This window comes from Amphiura filiformis, chromosome 7, assembly GCF_039555335.1.
Source record: "Amphiura filiformis chromosome 7, Afil_fr2py, whole genome shotgun sequence".
NCBI lineage: Eukaryota > Metazoa > Echinodermata > Ophiuroidea > Amphilepidida > Amphiuridae > Amphiura > Amphiura filiformis.
In genome coordinates, this window is record NC_092634.1 from 18,890,028 (window position 1) to 18,907,218 (window position 17,191).

Genomic DNA, 17,191 nt, shown 5'->3' on the forward strand with positions numbered 1-17,191 from the left:
AAAATGCCAAAATAATTCATTATTTTCAAAGTATCAGTGTTTTCACCAGTTTTAGCAATTGGAAACATATATTTTTGTTTGTAAAACATATAAATTTATAACTTGGAACCAAAACTAGGCTCTTTTCTAGTCCCTACCCATATAAAAACATGTTTATAAATAACATGTTTATAAATAACATACATGAGTGGGGCTTTAAATCAACACGCACTTTAGGTCAATAATGAAATCTGATGAAATTATGAAAAATGAAAAAGTCACCTCACCAACCTGGGAAAAAAAAGGGACGATAAACTCGGAATTGACTTTCATGGGCCTTATCGAAATTTTTTCTCATGAGCAGAACGCACATGTCAAAATGCCGGCTCTAACAAGGCGGATACATCATCGCATATGTATAAAATTAGTCTCAGGCCAGACTGTATAATGTGGCTATCACGGGTTTGTTATTAGGATGTACGAGCATCAGACCGACACAATCTGGTTGTGTAGGAGACTATCATTGTGACGCCCACGTTGGAGCCCAGGAGTACGGAACAAATATTCATTAACGCAATGTGGCCATTTTAGGAGTACCCGGGAGGAGTACATGTACTATATTTACAGTAGTACGAGGAGCCCATACCGTACTTAGCTCTGCTAGTACAGCGTCAATAACGAAAATGTCATACCGATAAATGACACATCTGTTTTGCCCGGTTTTTTTAAGTTTGCCTTGCGAACTACATTTACAGTACAGATCAATCATCATGATCATGTCAATCAATCAATCCCATGATCCATCCTAGTGCCGTACTATTACGCTGACTTTCGTATTCGGCGAGGAGGACGATTTCGACCTCCTCGTTTGTTTACAAACAGAGAGGTAGACAAAGGGGCCTGTCAAAACTGTTCCGCTTGTCCAAATACTCAAGTATCAAAAGGATGGTCCACAATAGAGACTAAATCAGTGATTCACGCAACATGAATAGGGGATTAAAAAACTGTGAAGTAGGACCATGTGCTTCTATTGTCCAATTTGCCATCAAGATTTCGAATGAAAACAGTTCAGACCCAGTACACGATAATGTCAGAAATTAATAATTTGTTCTGGGTCTGATTATTCGGACTAGATCCATCCAAATCAACATGAATCAACAATATTTTTGGTTGTAAACATGGTTCAGTCTCAGCTGTCCATCCAATATACCTTTTGACAACCTGGTTACTTCCTCTTATATGGTTTAACACTCTTCATCTCAAAGTCTACAGTAAATTTAAGGGAAATTCCCGGATAGTTTTGCCTCAGTTCATTGAGCCGGAACCAGCTGGTGTTGTTTTTTGGTCAACCTAACTTGACCCGGAAGTTGTTAAAAATTTGTACAATGTGAATTTTGTTTTTAGTGTGTAATTGCAAATTAAATTAAATTTTCTTAAATTATTTCATAATTAATATGATAGGTGAAATCATAGCATGCTAAATTTTCTGATTTTAGCTTTATATACAACATTTTGTTAAAGCTACTGTAGATGACCTCTAAATTATTGACCTAAGGTGCAAAGGTCATCCATGTGTGGAAGTCTGAAAAAAAGCAGGAAATTCGAAGATTTAGCTCTCTTTGTTTCATGTTTTTGTAAGTTATTTTTGTGTCTGCTGGCTTGTTGTGTATTAGGTTGTAAACTGTTGATTTCATTTATTGTCTTGGATTTCCATTTTTTTTATTGTGTGTTACGAAACCGTATAAATTATGCTCATAATTTGTCAATGACTTTGCATGTTTAAGCTTACCTAAAATTACAACAACATACGTACTTCATATTCCATGTATTCATCTTGCCGATCCTGACTTTAATGCTGGTTATGCCTCCACCGGAGGTATTTAATATGTTTCCTTGTTGTCCGTCCGTCCGTCCGTCCATCTGTCATGTCTGTCCGTCCGAGCTTGCGAGTGCAATTTCTTGGAGCTGGTAAAGTGTAGGTATGCTAGTGAATTCAAATTTGCCATGCCATCAAACTGCATCATTTTACATGTCAAATTACAGCCCTTGAGTAAAGAAAGCCAAAACTGAAAACATTTTTGTCATAGCACTTTCCGTAACAAACATGATGCATGAACAAAGTTACATCTTGTCAAAGATTGACTTTCATCAAAAAGATAAAGATTCTGCTAGCAAAATTCCCCAAAACGGCATTAAGGGGTGTTTCTAGATCTTAGTCTCATGGCGATAGCAGCTTTTTTTAACGCGGCTGTGTACTCTAGACATTGTTTCTTTCGCGAAATTGAGCTTTTTTGAAATGTATTTACTTTGTTATGTTTTTTATAAATACAAGCAAAGAAAATCCAGATTTGTTAACTCCAACTACTCGTATTTTATGGATTTTATTTCACTATTTAACTCGTTTCCGCAATTTAAAAGGAAAGAAAATCTTTGTTGTACCATCGGGTATACGCTGGCAGCAACAACGCATCGCGTTTTGTAGACGCGCATAATATGTTAACGCACAGATACGCTACGCATACGTTAACGCTTATCTGCATGCGTGGCGCATCTTATGGAAGCACCACGGAAGCACTGATTTCATAAAACCTAGCGGTCAAATGGCTCCGTTTTAGCTGATAAAATGTGAATTTTTTCAAGTTCTTTCCCCCGATTTAAACATCAAGATATGAATAGATTTCGACCAAACTTCTCAAGGGGCTGTGGATTTACCCGATGTTCACGTACTTTAAGGTAGAAAAACAAGAACTGCCGCATTCTCCTGTGAGCTCCGATCAAAGTGCAAAATGTGACCACTTTAAACTTCAACGGCCTTTATTTCAATGTTCATTTTCTCGGTAAAATGATGATTTAGGTACGGTACAAGATAACTCAATAAATACAGCATCTACATGTATAGGTAAGCAATTATGCTCATCATAAAAAGCATGATCGACTTAAGAAACGGTTTTCTCATTTTTTTATATTTTTGTCTATTTCCGATTTTAGGCATCATTTTGTGCAAATCTGGCGTTTGTGAATTTTAAAAAGTTCATTTTGATGCCTTATATGGTCAATATCTCAAAAATAAGGCCAATATCAAAAACTAAAAAAACGTTTTTGGAATGGTGACTCAAGATTAAGAAAAAAACAAAACAAAAATTTTTGGAAAGAGTGTGATTTTGTTATGATGTAGGCCTACCGAACAAAAATTTTTGTGATTTTCTTCATAATTGTTGTTTTTACACCAAATCTGTATAAATTTATATTAAGATTCATAATATAAACTACATTGCCTTTATAAAAATGTATACTTTTATATGTCTTGCGTGAATAATTACAAAGTTATGGTACTTTTACTACACGCATACATGTATGAGAGTACACAGCTACCTTAAGGGAACTGCTATCAAAATCCCTCTAAACTTGATTATCAACATAAAAAATCATATTGGGTCCAGTGAAGTATACTATAGAAAACATATAAATGTAGGTTTCCTGTTCTCGAAAAAAATTAAAATTTCTGTGTAAATATGCATTGTGTTTGGGCCCCGGTCTCGGCGAATTTCGCTGACTAGTAAATGTGTTAACTAAGGTTTGCCTGGGATACCTATAAAGTGTACGTGTATGTGGCTAATGTGCAATTTGGTGGAGGGGTGGCAATTGGAGGTCTCCAAATTTCAGCAGGTTTTCGTCACAAAATATGGTAATTAAGTACCTAATTTGCATAATTTATGCATATCAAGCAAAATAACATGAATAACCTTGTTGTGCACAGATTATCTGGAGATCTGTACGAGTTACACTGATGAAACTTGGCAGGAGTAGCACTAGTTCACCACGCAAACTTGTATGGCTCAAAATTCGGACCGCTCGCCAATAAGTTTACTGACATAGTGTATTTCCAGGCGGTTGATGTTTTTTTCATACTCACATAGGCCTACAGTCCACAGGTGTTCCAGAGAAAGTCATTAAGGCCAAGTAAAATAAAAACATGTTTCACGTCCGGGTTTTTGAAAAAAAGGAGGAAAAGGGGGCTTTTTATTTTTTATTGCAAAATCAGTGTAAATACCCATAATTAGAGCTGTTTTAGCGAATACAACATTGCCTGGAAAAAGGAGGAGGCCTCTTTTTATTTGTTGTTCTGAGAGATAGGCCCTCTCTAACTATCGCAAAACCTTATAAAAGTGTTTATTGTATATTAGCAAGGCTATAGAAAGCATCTCTACTTCCTAGACATGTTTTTTGAAAAGTTATAACTGAATTTCAAAAAAAAAAAAAATTGAAGAAACCTCAAAAAAGCGGGAGGGGATGTGAAACATGTTTTATTTTTTATTTGGCCTAATATATCCTGCTACTTCACAAAATAAAACGAATTCTCATTACGGAGAAATTTCAGTGAAAAATACGTGCCCATATATGACTCTACGGCACTAGACCAATCGCCATTCTAACTTCTGTTTTTTGAGAGCAGTTTTGGGACACTTTGACCTCTGACATATTGGAAAAATTTACGTAATTATTATTAATTTTCTTAATATTGTCATAATGTTGATCATTAAAAATACTAAATAATTAATTTATACAATACTAATATTTTTTATTGTTTTGATTATTGTAAAACATTTTAGATTAAATATTTTGTACGTACAAAAACTCAATATTTCTTAATTCAGGTCATCTACGTCCATGACGTCATTGATTGAGGTCAATTTCCATAATTCGACGAATGGACTTACATCTAGGATTACACAGAGAGATATTTTACCAAAATTTGACCTTTTCTATTTAGCTTGGCCCTACTTTGTCTGCGTTATATGAAAAAGGACAGTCTTAAGTAAGACGAAAATCGATCACTGGCCACTGACTTGAACTGAAAATGGAACATTCAGGATTAGCATGTTGCAAAATGCTACTCACAATTTTGGAATCTTGCTACTCAAATCTGAAAGTGAGTAGCATTCTTTGCTACACAAAAAAATATACGAAAATCGATCACTGGCAGTAACAGTCTTATATGATGGACAGATAGTATCAGTTTGTGAAAGAGGACATCGTATAAGTTCCTTGTACTAAGTAGCACAGCCAGCCAGAGGTTCTTGACCTGATTTCATTTTCAGCGCAAAATATCCGTAATCGCAAGGTCATTTTGAGGTCATCCGGGGTCAATATATTGCCATATACTGCCATATATTGTTGCAGGTTCATGAAATTTGGTGGGAACAACCACCTTAGCGAGACAAAAAATATCAAGGTCATTTTGGGGTCATTCGGAGTCATCTGGGGTCTAATTACCATAGATTATCGCAGGTTCATGAAATTTTTGTGGGGCGACCACTGAAACCAGGCAAAAGTGTCAAGGTCATTTTGGGGTCATCTGGGGTCAAATCGCCATAGACTGCTGAAGGTTCATGAAATTTGGTGGGAACAGCCACCTTATTAGTTCTAGGCAAATAATGTGAATATCATTTTTGGGTCATGTGAAATTGCACCAATTAAAATGATGGGCGTCAAGGTGGGGGCATTGCGGCCGACGCTTTGCGTCGAGAACCGCGCAGGTTAACAAAATTCTAGTTTCATACTACCTGGCCGCTTGCAGCTGAGCAGCATGGCGCACATGCATTACAGACGAACGGACACAGCGGCAAGCGGCAGGGCGTTTCAACCAAGGAATGACGGGGGCATTAAGCTGAATTTATACTTGATCACGGAGCGATTGCGTTTAAACGCTTTTGGAAAGCAAATCACACATTATGGCTTTAAGCGCTAGGCCATCTCGTCCTCGAGACTCGTGATTGAGAAGTACATGAAGTACGGTATAGCCACAAATTTGCTCACGAGTCACAATGAGCTTCACATTTGAGACCATTGCAAGAGTTGCAATTTAGAGACTTTTGTCACACGTTTCTGTGTGTTCAACAGAATCTGCAATTAATATTTTGAAAGGACTGTTCAATTCAGTTCAGTTTAGTTTTATGTCATTACAACACACATAAGACAAGAATAATATAATACAGATGGGACATTTTAGAATCACTTACAAAATGCAATACGAGAAGTAAAAAGATTAAAACTGCACTCACCAGGTTATTTTCCCAAATATTTCGGAACCGACTGGTTCCTTCCTCAGTGGGTAATGGCAGAGGGCTGACAGTAAATTTTGCTGATCCCTCCTGTTCTTTTCCCTGGTCGATTTAACAAATGATTCCCGGCATTTCCCGCTTGTTGTTTTGGTTCCAGTTTTAGCACCCGCGGTACACGCATGGAGGCCGCCATTTGGGCTTTTAGCACCCCTTTAGCACCCGGCTACCATGGCTACGCGTTCAGCATCGCGTACGCCGTACAGTACACTTTCCCAACTGTCAATCATCGGGGGTCAATCACCTCGAGTTTGGCAATGATATCTGAATAGACTATCGCTAAGTCTTACGTGTAGGCGCAAAATTTAGGTTAATTTTCGTGATTGAAACAGTATTTTTCTTGTATAAATCTTGGCCTGGATAGCGGTATATTGTTGGTTGACTTGATTTAATGTATTTGATAAATTAAGTTCACGGATGCGCTAAAAATATAATTAAAAAGTTGTTCAACATTTGAAAAAAAGCACTGTAGCAGGCTTGAAAAAAGTCTAACCGTGGATGCAGCAAGCCGTGATTTTACAGGTAATTTTCATGACTTGAACGCGGAGCACGGACGCGATATAGCCGGTAGAAATCGCGGTAGTGTTCCAGGCCTACGCGATGGCAGGGTAATGGCGGCTTTCATACTTTATTACTTTTATAATGAGCTGTCATATCCCAATTTCTTTTATCTCTGGTAATGGTGTGTGACATGCTGCTGAGATCAGTGTTTCTGGAAGATCTACTACAGTTGCCAGTTGGTTTCACTGCTTTCAGCAAGCTGTTGTACACTGGAGATAGTTTGTACCCTTGCGAGGTGTTGATTTTGGATTTCTTGCCCCTATAATTATAACATTTGTTACCAGTGTGTAGTTATTTTTTGAGAAAAATGCCAAATTATTCACAAAACTAATCCAGGGTGTAGTTACTGTAGTACCACCTTAATACAAAAGTATCAATTCTTAATTTATGATATTTTGACAAATGAATATAAAAGTCAAAATTTGATCAAAATACAATACTACTACTTGAACTGCTAAAAGGGCCTCTTCATGCTAAAATCTCAGTGTATTCTCAAAAAACATTCATACATTTGTAAAGTGGAGGCAACAACCATCCTAAAAATGTTTACTTTGATAAGATTACACCTATTTGGTACTTCCTGTGGTGTCAGATGGTTAAATGGCAATGTACCCGATCAATGTACAAATAAATCAGGGCTGGAAGTCAAATCATCTCGGAGGTTTCCTTTTATATAGATGCTTGACACATTTTATTTTTCAGATGATATTGTCAATTTTCAAGTCATGCCATTATTATGCTGTTAAGCTTCCACGATAAGATTAGCCTATATTGCATTAAGCTGTGACCAAATCTTTGCACACTGAAGGATGGAATCGTCTTCATCATGGCAGATTTGGCAAATTTGGTTGCCATGGTTACTAGCTGGGTGCATCGTGGGATTTGGACTCTACAAACTTTTTAGATTCTTCAGGTGAGAAACTGTTGAGTTCACATGTAAAACTATATGTATACCTGGGCAAAATCAATGCCTTTGATGGGTAGTGACTGCTATTGGCAACCGACACTAGAAGTAGTTCCAGCGTTGATCTTGGGGTTGCCAGTTGGTTTTCCTCCAAGGGATTTTTAGGACCCTGTTTCAGAAAGTCATCATTATGTGAGATAGTTGGTACTGTCCTTTGTCTCTATTCATGGTTGTGCCCCTCCTCTTTCTTACTTTCTGAAATATGGACCTAAAAAATCCCTTCGGAGGAAAACCAACTGGCAACCCCAAGATCAACGCTGGAACTACTTCTTGGTCGGTTGCCAATACGCACCCAATTTTTGCCCAAATTGCCTATAAGTTAGTACACAAATCCTTAAATTTACACACCCAGGTTTTTGAATTTACACACTCAAATCCTTACTAAGACAATGATGAGGACAATGATGAATATTTGCTTATCTTCTTTGTTATAGACCACCAAAGTTTGTGAGGGTTAACTGTTGGTTCTGCAATAACAACACCAGAGTTCCATATGGGAATAAGAATTGCTTCAACTGTCCACATTGTGATCAGTATAATGGATTTAATGAGGTAAGAAGTGTTTTCTAGCCAAGAATAGTGGGACAAATCCACCATTCCTAAAAATGTCTGATTTAGGCAAATTCTTCTTTTGATAAAAACAAACAAATCACCACATATACCTTCAAATCTCAGATGCATTGTCACTAAATAATATGTAACAGTAACATACCGTACCAAACAGTCGATATAGTTGCACTATAGGGTCCACAACTTAAGTTCCCCCAAATACTTTTTAAAATAAATCGAAAATTATTTGCCAAAATGATAATATATTAAAGTGTATCGGTAGTCTTATTTGTTTTACACATATGGACCAAATTACAGCGTCACACGTCATTGCGTTTAGTCACAATGGTTCATTATGTAAAAACGAGACCGTTTTAAACAGTCTTAAAAGTTGCATCCGAGTCCATAGGAATCAGCTCTCAAACAATACAGTAGGCCAGGTCTATTCATGTGTTTGTTAAAGAAAACCTGACTGCTATGGACTCAGGTGCAACTTTTCTTACACAATTAACCATTGTGACTGAATGCAATGTGATGCTATAAATTGGTCCACATGTGTAAAATAATTTGGACTATGCAGTATGCATACCATTTTACACTTTTACATTTAAAACTTAAAAGTTGTGGACCCTACAATGTATATGTTCTTTGACTGGCAGTATGCTTATGCATCCTATTTGTTGAGGAGCTGAGGTTTAAAAACTTGAACTGAATCACAGATTGGGCAATAAGGCTATCAAATAATGATTTAGTAATTGAATACCTGAGTGGAAGAAGGGCCCAACTCCATCAACACTTTTTTTGGAGATACTAACAAAAAACACACTACAGTAAGCAAAATAATTAAGGTAGCAGTTGTGTTCACCCCTGTATATCCTAAATAAAGACAAATATGTCAAAAATAAAACAAGCAACCGATGCCTGTACTCTTTAGCTCTGATTTAAGACCTTATTTGTTGAAATTGGTTGAGAATTAAAAAAACGGTAATCCAAAACTTGATGAAGATACAAAATAAAAACTTGCACTTTTGTGTTCTAATCAATGAAAGCACGATGCTAGTAGTTTTTTGTGCTAATCAATGAAAGCACATCGCTAGTTATCTTGTTCGCGTACGCTTTGTGTGCAAATCAATAGGGCATGCAATGTGGCAAACTGCAACTTTTATATTTGCATCTTCCTTGGGTTTTTGGATCGTTGTGTCTTTATTTCTTGGACAATGTCAACGAATGAGGTCTTAAACTCGAGCTGAAAGATGCAGCTATTGGCTGTTGGTTCCAATTATGACATGTCTGCCTTTGTTTAGGATATACAGGGGGTGAACGTAACTGGTACCTTAATTTTTTGGCTTACTGTATTTGGAAAAGTTTTAAGAAACAGACTGTTTCATCTTGAGGGGACCTTTAGTACTGGTACATGAACATACATTGTAACATACATGTGGAATTATATATGTTACAATGGCAACGGTACAGGTCTTTTAAGATATATGGAGTTGGGCCCTTCTTCCACTCAGGTATTCAATTGTATCATGCATTTCCCTTAAAGTTGGCCAATCCAGATCGACAAGTGAGAAATCAGGCCATTCTGAGTTGAATCTGCTTTTGAAACTCTCGGTTTAACCTGCAAACCACACTCAGCAGAAAATTCATACATACACTCTGTCTAGTTGCAAAAACAACTTGTCATCCATAAACTTCATGGAATTGTATGCACTAGCCGCACTACTAATCATGATTTGCGAGAATTTTCCAGATAGCGGTCTTACTAAAAATAGATTGACGACTTCCTTTTCGAGATAGGCAAAACAGCACTGCCACTAGCAACAGTGTTACTATAAATAGATTGCCGACCATGTAATGTCCGAGATGTAGATCTGAATCGGGTCGGCAGAACTATCAATTTTGTGATCTTGAGCTGGATTGGTCAACACAGATTTCCCTCAAACATGTTGATAGATAGACCAGTCCTTTATTTTTGTCATCTTTTGGGCCATTCTAGAGAATGGTGACCAGAACCCAGCAAAATAAATTTTGAGTGTGAAGTAAAACATCTATTTTACCTTGTTGCATAAAATACAAGTTTATGAAACATGACATATTATATTAAGGTTAGCAACTATTTTAAACTGTTGCGATTTGGTAGTTCACAGCATCTTGCGAATTGTAGTGAGCTTTCATTGGCAAAAATTGATCATTTTATAGCAAGGGTGTAGAAAAATTCAAATATCACAGATATACTTTTGTAGATCCTGTGGTTCTTGAGTTATGTTGTAAAGGGGGCTGAAACAACTTTTGTAAAATGTACATAACTCATTTAAAAACAACAATAAATCAAGCACATTTTCAAGTATATGATTTGTAGAATGAACTTTTGCAAAACATCAGAGTGTTATTTTTCAATATTGATTTAAATAATGAAAATCAATTTTGTTTTGGTTGCTTCGACCAACAATACGTTGTGTACCCTTAAGTCATTGCATTGCCATGTACTTGATGTTTCAGTTTGGTGATTATAACAAACCAATACCAGCTCAATACCATGAAGAATTCAATCACTACGGCAATACAGAGCATAACCCACAGGAGAGGACAGCGCCCCAGTGTCATCAAGCGAGGGCGTATTATGCGAGGAGTGTAACATTAACCAAACTTTGAAAGTTCAGCAGCTAGCAGCTTTTGTGCCTTATAATGAGGTAGGCTTTGCCTTTTATTATCCCCCTGGCTATAGCCATAAGGGGGATCTTACGATGGTGTATTCCTTCAGTGTAGGGGTGGGTATGTAGGGATGTTATGTATGTATGCTGCATATGTGTGTTCCATTTTGGTTAGGCTTTCTTTTTTCCAAATATCTGGAGATCCGTAAGGGGTACAGTGATGTAACTTGGCATACAGATAGCAGGGCCAGAGCTTCTCAACCTGATTAGATTTACACTTCAAAATATACCAATTAGTTGATTTGCATAGTTTCCCCTATATCTTTAGATCCGTATGTGGTATAGTGACATAACTTGGTAAATGGTAAGGGATAGCAGGGCCAGAGGTTCTCAACCTGATTTTCAGCACAAAATATGCTAATATTCATTAGATTTTCAGTTCTCAACCTGATTAAAGCATTTTCCACACTGATGTGGCAGTGACGTCAGTGTGCATTTCATTGAGCGCAGCCAAAAATCGCCAGTGTTCGCTCAAAGGGCTGGCGTACACACACACACGCTTAAAGACAACCCATAGATGAGCGTGCGAAACAGCTGCCTCAATGCTTTGACATCACTGCCACATCAGGGTGGAAAATGCTTTATATTTTCAGTGCAAAATGATCATGCTAAAAGTAACTGCTACCTTCTTTTTTCTTTAAAATATTAAAAAAATTAATTTTGTACTCCCCCCAATTTTTTAAGAACCGCATAAAAGCTGGTTCATGCTCCAGGGTGCAGCATTGTGGTGCAAGAACTGCCTTACCCTTGTTCCGATTCAATTATTGATACAGCACATTGTTTCAACTTTGGTACTTATGTTTCGCTTTACATGACCAACCATGTTCAATTTCTGTTAGGTTTATTGATCAATAACCAGTGTGTCCAAGTTATACTTGCTTATATTAATTATTAATTCGACTTTGCTTATACTATTTGTACATAGAAAAACACGTTTAGTTTTACAGAACTACTCTTCTACATGTACATGGCTGTGTTAAACACATTAATAATAATTACTTTATAGTAAAATAATATATATGATCTTATGACCAGAATGGACTTTAAAGTGGAAGATGATGAAAAAAACCTGTATACAAATGGAAGATTCATAAAACTTTACTGAAAGTACCGGTATACAAATAAGCTGCAATAAAATTTAGAAAATGTAATTTAAAGTAAGTTGGAAAATATATATGTTCATTCTCCACAATTCAATAAAGTTCTCACCCATGTACTATATACACTACACACCCATAATCATCCATCCACAACCCCACTGTGCAAACACCCCCCCCCACACACACACACACCCCACACCACCACCCCCACCTATGTGAATAACCTTAAAATTGGGGACACCCGTATCCATGAAAATGGGGACATCAATAAAAACATGCCATATATCTTGTGTTTTTTATAGATACTCCCCTGCATCCATCTATAATCACAGATGCCCTATAGCCCCACTTCGATACTTCAAAAGCATTAAAATCAGTGATTGTAAAATGTGGATATCCTTTGCAGGTGTATCCCCTTTTGACGGGTGTGTATTCTTGTGTGTATCCCCAATTGAAGGCTCAAACAAGTGCACACCCCAACACAAAAAAATACACCCCTACCTGTCTATGCCGGCAATCACAACCTTGTTTATTGTTATCAAAACAAGGATATCTGATCAACATACAGAGGACCAAAATAGGGTGTTATTTGTGTATAGCTGTAGGACACACAATACATAATATGCGTACCAACCACAGTCAGTATTTTTTATGAACAGAACAAAATGCATTTAGCATGCAATTGTGACTTACTACAGACCTCCGCGAACCGAGGACGGTGCTCGTTTGTAGATAGGTTTAAATGTGAAAAGTCCTGTATTCACAAAATTTGAAAAGTGCACACCATATTTTCACCGGACTATCCTTTGCTTTTATAGGTTTAACATTGTAATGACTGGTGACACTCATATCCTATGGTAAATTCAATGCATATTGAACGTCTCCATTCACCAACATTATAAATCTAATAAAGTAAGGACAAAATACGCTGTGCAATTTTCAAATTCTGTGTGCACATTTTTTAAAATAATTTCAAATTGTTTTATTAGGGTCCAGCATTTATTAATCACCATTGTTGACTTGTTATGGAACTCCAATAATTTGTTTTTTGACTAAAAAAATGTAAAAATGTAAAAAAAAAATATACATACATACTGTATTATTTGCATTTTCCAAAAGGGGGCATTTATTGGAAGTGAATTATCAATGAAAAAAACTTAAAAATCTGGTTCAATTTCCTGATGGTGCTCCTGTAGAAAGGAGTACTAATGCTACTACCATGGCTCCGCCCACGGAAATCGAGTGGAAAATGACATTTTCGTGGTAAATACAACAAAATTACATCCGTAAGTGCATTATCAAGCAAGAATCTGGTGAAATTCTACCATAATTAATTAGGCAATGAAATGGATGGAAGTCATAATAGCCCGCATAATGGGTTTTGTCCATGCAATTTAGCGATCGTCACTGACATGACTGATGCAAGTTTTAAGCTTACACAAAATGGCATGGAAATTTTTGCATTTTTGTCAATTTTTCTGTAAATTGAAGGGGCAGTTTATAAGGCGGGAGCATTTATTACAAACAATACGGTATGTTTACACAGTTAACCGAATGTATTGTGGTTTGTTTAAACAGATAGACAAATAACCATTAATTTACACCCCTAGATGCAACACTATGTCAAATAGCTTACATGAGAATACGGTGATCGCAGTAGAGATACGACACAGATATATATAACAGTATGTGAAACACAAAATTTTAAAAATGTAACATATATGACATAATTACCAAATCAATATAATTAGGCCATATTCAGTTTTGAAAGCTAGTGTATTTATAGCAATACAAATATGTCAAATATCTTGAAAAATGTCAGATACGACAGTATAATACATGTGATGCGAGCGATGAAATGTCAACAAAAGTATGTATATACAGACATTTTTTATCCAATATGAATTGCTTTGGAATGCTATTGATTCTGGTATCAAGTGCTCATCGTTAGTGAAGCAGTTCCAAAAAACATATATTATAAACAAACAACATTTTATGCAAAGCTATTCTTAATTTTAAATGTTTTATCATTTCATAAAATCTCATAAAACATATTCTGCACATTTATTTGCTTATCAGTACTTAGCATTTGACCTGTGCATTTAAAAATATGATAATAAAGCTATCTAATAATTTAAATCACCATGATCTATAAAACTTATATAACAATATTATTTACAAACATGTGTACACATTACACATGATGGATATCCTCATTGCAACAAAGGGTAGCAATTTGAGTTGCAGTCGTATCATGCACAAATGAAGTCGTGTTCACACGGTCGGACATAAGTGAGTTATTACTGGTAATAAGCGACTTATAACCAGTATTAGTGACTTATTACCGGTAATAAGAGGCTTAAGTCAGACCGTGTGAAGGATATCTGATCAACATACAGAGGACCAAAATAGGGTGTTATTTGTGTATAGCTGTAGGACACACAATACATAATATGCGTACCAACCACAGTCAGTATTTTTTTATGAACAGAACAAAATGCATTTAGCATGCAATTGTGACCTACTACAAACCTCCGCGAACCGAGGACGGTGCTCGTTTGTAGATAGGTTTAAATGTGAAAAGTCCTGTATTCACAAAATTTGAAAAGTGCACACCATATTTTCACCGGACTATCCTTTGCTTTTATAGGTTTAACATTGTAATGACTGGTGACACTCATATCCTATGGTAAATTCAATGCATATTGAGCGTCTCCATTCACCAACATTATAAATCTAATAAAGTAAGGACAAAATACGCTGTGCAATTTTCAAATTCTGTGTGCACATTTTTTAAAATAATTTCAAATTGTTTTATTAGGGTCCAGCATTTATTAATCACCATTGTTGACTTGTTATGGAACTCCAATAATTTGTTTTTGACTAAAAAATGTAAAAATGTAAAAAAAAAATATACATACATACTGTATTATTTGCATTTAAAAAAAGGGAAAATTTATTGGAAGTGAATTATCAATGAAAAAAACTTAAAAATCTGGTTCAATTTCCTGATGGTGCTCCTGTAGAAAGGAGTACTAATGCTACTACCATGGCTCCGCCCACGGAAATCGAGTGGAAAATGACATTTTCGTGGTAAATACAACAAAATTACATCCGTAAGTGCATTATCAAGCAAGAATCTGGTGAAATTCTACCATAATTAATTAGGCAATGAAATGGATGGAAGTCATAATAGCCCGCATAATGGGTTTTGTCCATGCAATTTAGCGATCGTCACTGACATGACTGATGCAAGTTTTAAGCTTACACAAAATGGCATGGAAATTTTTGCATTTTTGTCAATTTTTCTGTAAATTGAAGGGGCAGTTTATAAGACGGGGAGCATTTATTACAAACAATACGGTATGTTTACACAGTTAACCGAATGTATTGTGGTTTGTTTAAACAGATAGACAAATAACCATTAATTTACACCCCTAGATGCAACACTATGTCAAATAGCTTACATGAGAATATACGGTGATCGCAGTAGAGATCGACACAGATATATATAACAGTATGTGAAACACAAAATTTTAAAAATGTAACATATATGACATAATTACCAAATCAATATAATTAGGCCATATTCAGTTTTGAAAGTTAGTGTATTTATAGCAATACAAATATGTCAAATATCTTGAAAAATGTCAGATACGACAGTATAATACATGTGATGCGAGCGATGAAATGTCAACAAAAGTATGTATATACAGACATTTTTTATCCAATATGAATTGCTTTGGAATGCTATTGATTCTGGTATCAAGTGCTCATCGTTAGTGAAGCAGTTCCAAAAAACATATATTATAAACAAACAACATTTTATGCAAAGCTATTCTTAATTTTAAATGTTTTATCATTTCATAAAATCTCATAAAACATATTCTGCACATTTATTTGCTTATCAGTACTTAGCATTTGACCTGTGCATTTAAAAATATGATAATAAAGCTATCTAATAATTTAAATCACCATGATCTATAAAACTTATATAACAATATTATTTACAAACATGTGTACACATTACACATGATGGATATCCTCATTGCAACAAAGGGTAGCAATTTGAGTTGCAGTCGATTATCATGCACAAATGAAGTCGTGTTCACACGGTCGGACATAAGTGAGTTATTACTGGTAATAAGCGACTTATAACCAGTATTAGTGACTTATTACCGGTAATAAGAGGCTTAAGTCAGACCGTGTGAACACAACTTGAATGAACTTAACAAACTGATAGATAGCACTACTTGAATGACATCAAATCATTTGCACTTTTTTAAAACATGATTTTCATGAATAGAAATCCATAGTATAACTCACACTACTTATTTTATATTCAGTGTTTGGTTTATATACAGATCATTACCATTGATTGTGATATAGGGCCTATATAAATGTACAGTACTGTTCTTTGGCAGTTGCAACCTTGGCTCCCACAATCACTTCATGTATAAAACTGACTTGTACAATTACATGTATTATATATATATATGTACGGACATTGGTTTGCATTGTCATAGCCATAGCCAGGTAAGGCTTATTTGTAAACCATTACACAATTTGGTTTTACTGTAGCATTCAAGTGCAAATTGATTATCTTGCAGTGTCCCACCACAGTCGGTTCATACTTATGTATATAGACGAATCCAATGAGCCAAGTGATGGTCAGAACACGGGTGATGGAATACAGTTTAAAATTCCCGCCAAGGCCGCATCATTTTACATTTCAGGTGGGATAAACCCAGCCGGGACCCAGCTATGGCTGCCATGGAGGTGTAGGAATGTGTGAAATGATATTTGTCTATACAAAAGGTTCACATTGTCATAACCAGGGCACACACCAATTACACAAGAAAGTTGTAGCATTCACTGGCATGGTTTCTTGCAACCTTTGCTGTGTCCCACCAAAGAAGATTATACCACATCACCACAATGCACCATGCTTTTATGAAGCACCCAAAATATTCCTGATGCATGCAACTTACCATTGAACATATGTACACGAAGGAGGGCTTTGCAGCAGCTATATCACTGAGGCTCTTCGGTTTTGGATGGAATTTATGAGACACTGCGGGTCTCATACTCTCATTACAAATGTTAAAAATTAAGAGCTAATAAAGACAAACAAGGGTGTGAAATTAGAAATTTGGGAACCAGTCATTTTTTGACACACATATCAACCTAGGTTCTCTTTTGATG

The 17,191-nt window shown here is 36.0% G+C and overlaps 1 protein-coding gene across 1 annotated transcript in view; it reads left to right on the plus strand.

The window, feature by feature from the left end:
- The first annotated feature begins 1,535 nt into the window (after nucleotides 1-1,535).
- Nucleotides 1,536-17,191, plus strand: part of LOC140156839 (uncharacterized) — a 66,965-nt gene continuing 51,309 nt past the window's right edge. The window contains exons 1-4 of the mRNA XM_072179835.1: nucleotides 1,536-1,613; nucleotides 7,362-7,572; nucleotides 8,058-8,175; nucleotides 10,675-10,865. The gene's annotated coding sequence lies outside the window, so the exon portion shown is untranslated. The remainder of the gene's footprint in view (nucleotides 1,614-7,361; nucleotides 7,573-8,057; nucleotides 8,176-10,674; nucleotides 10,866-17,191) is intronic.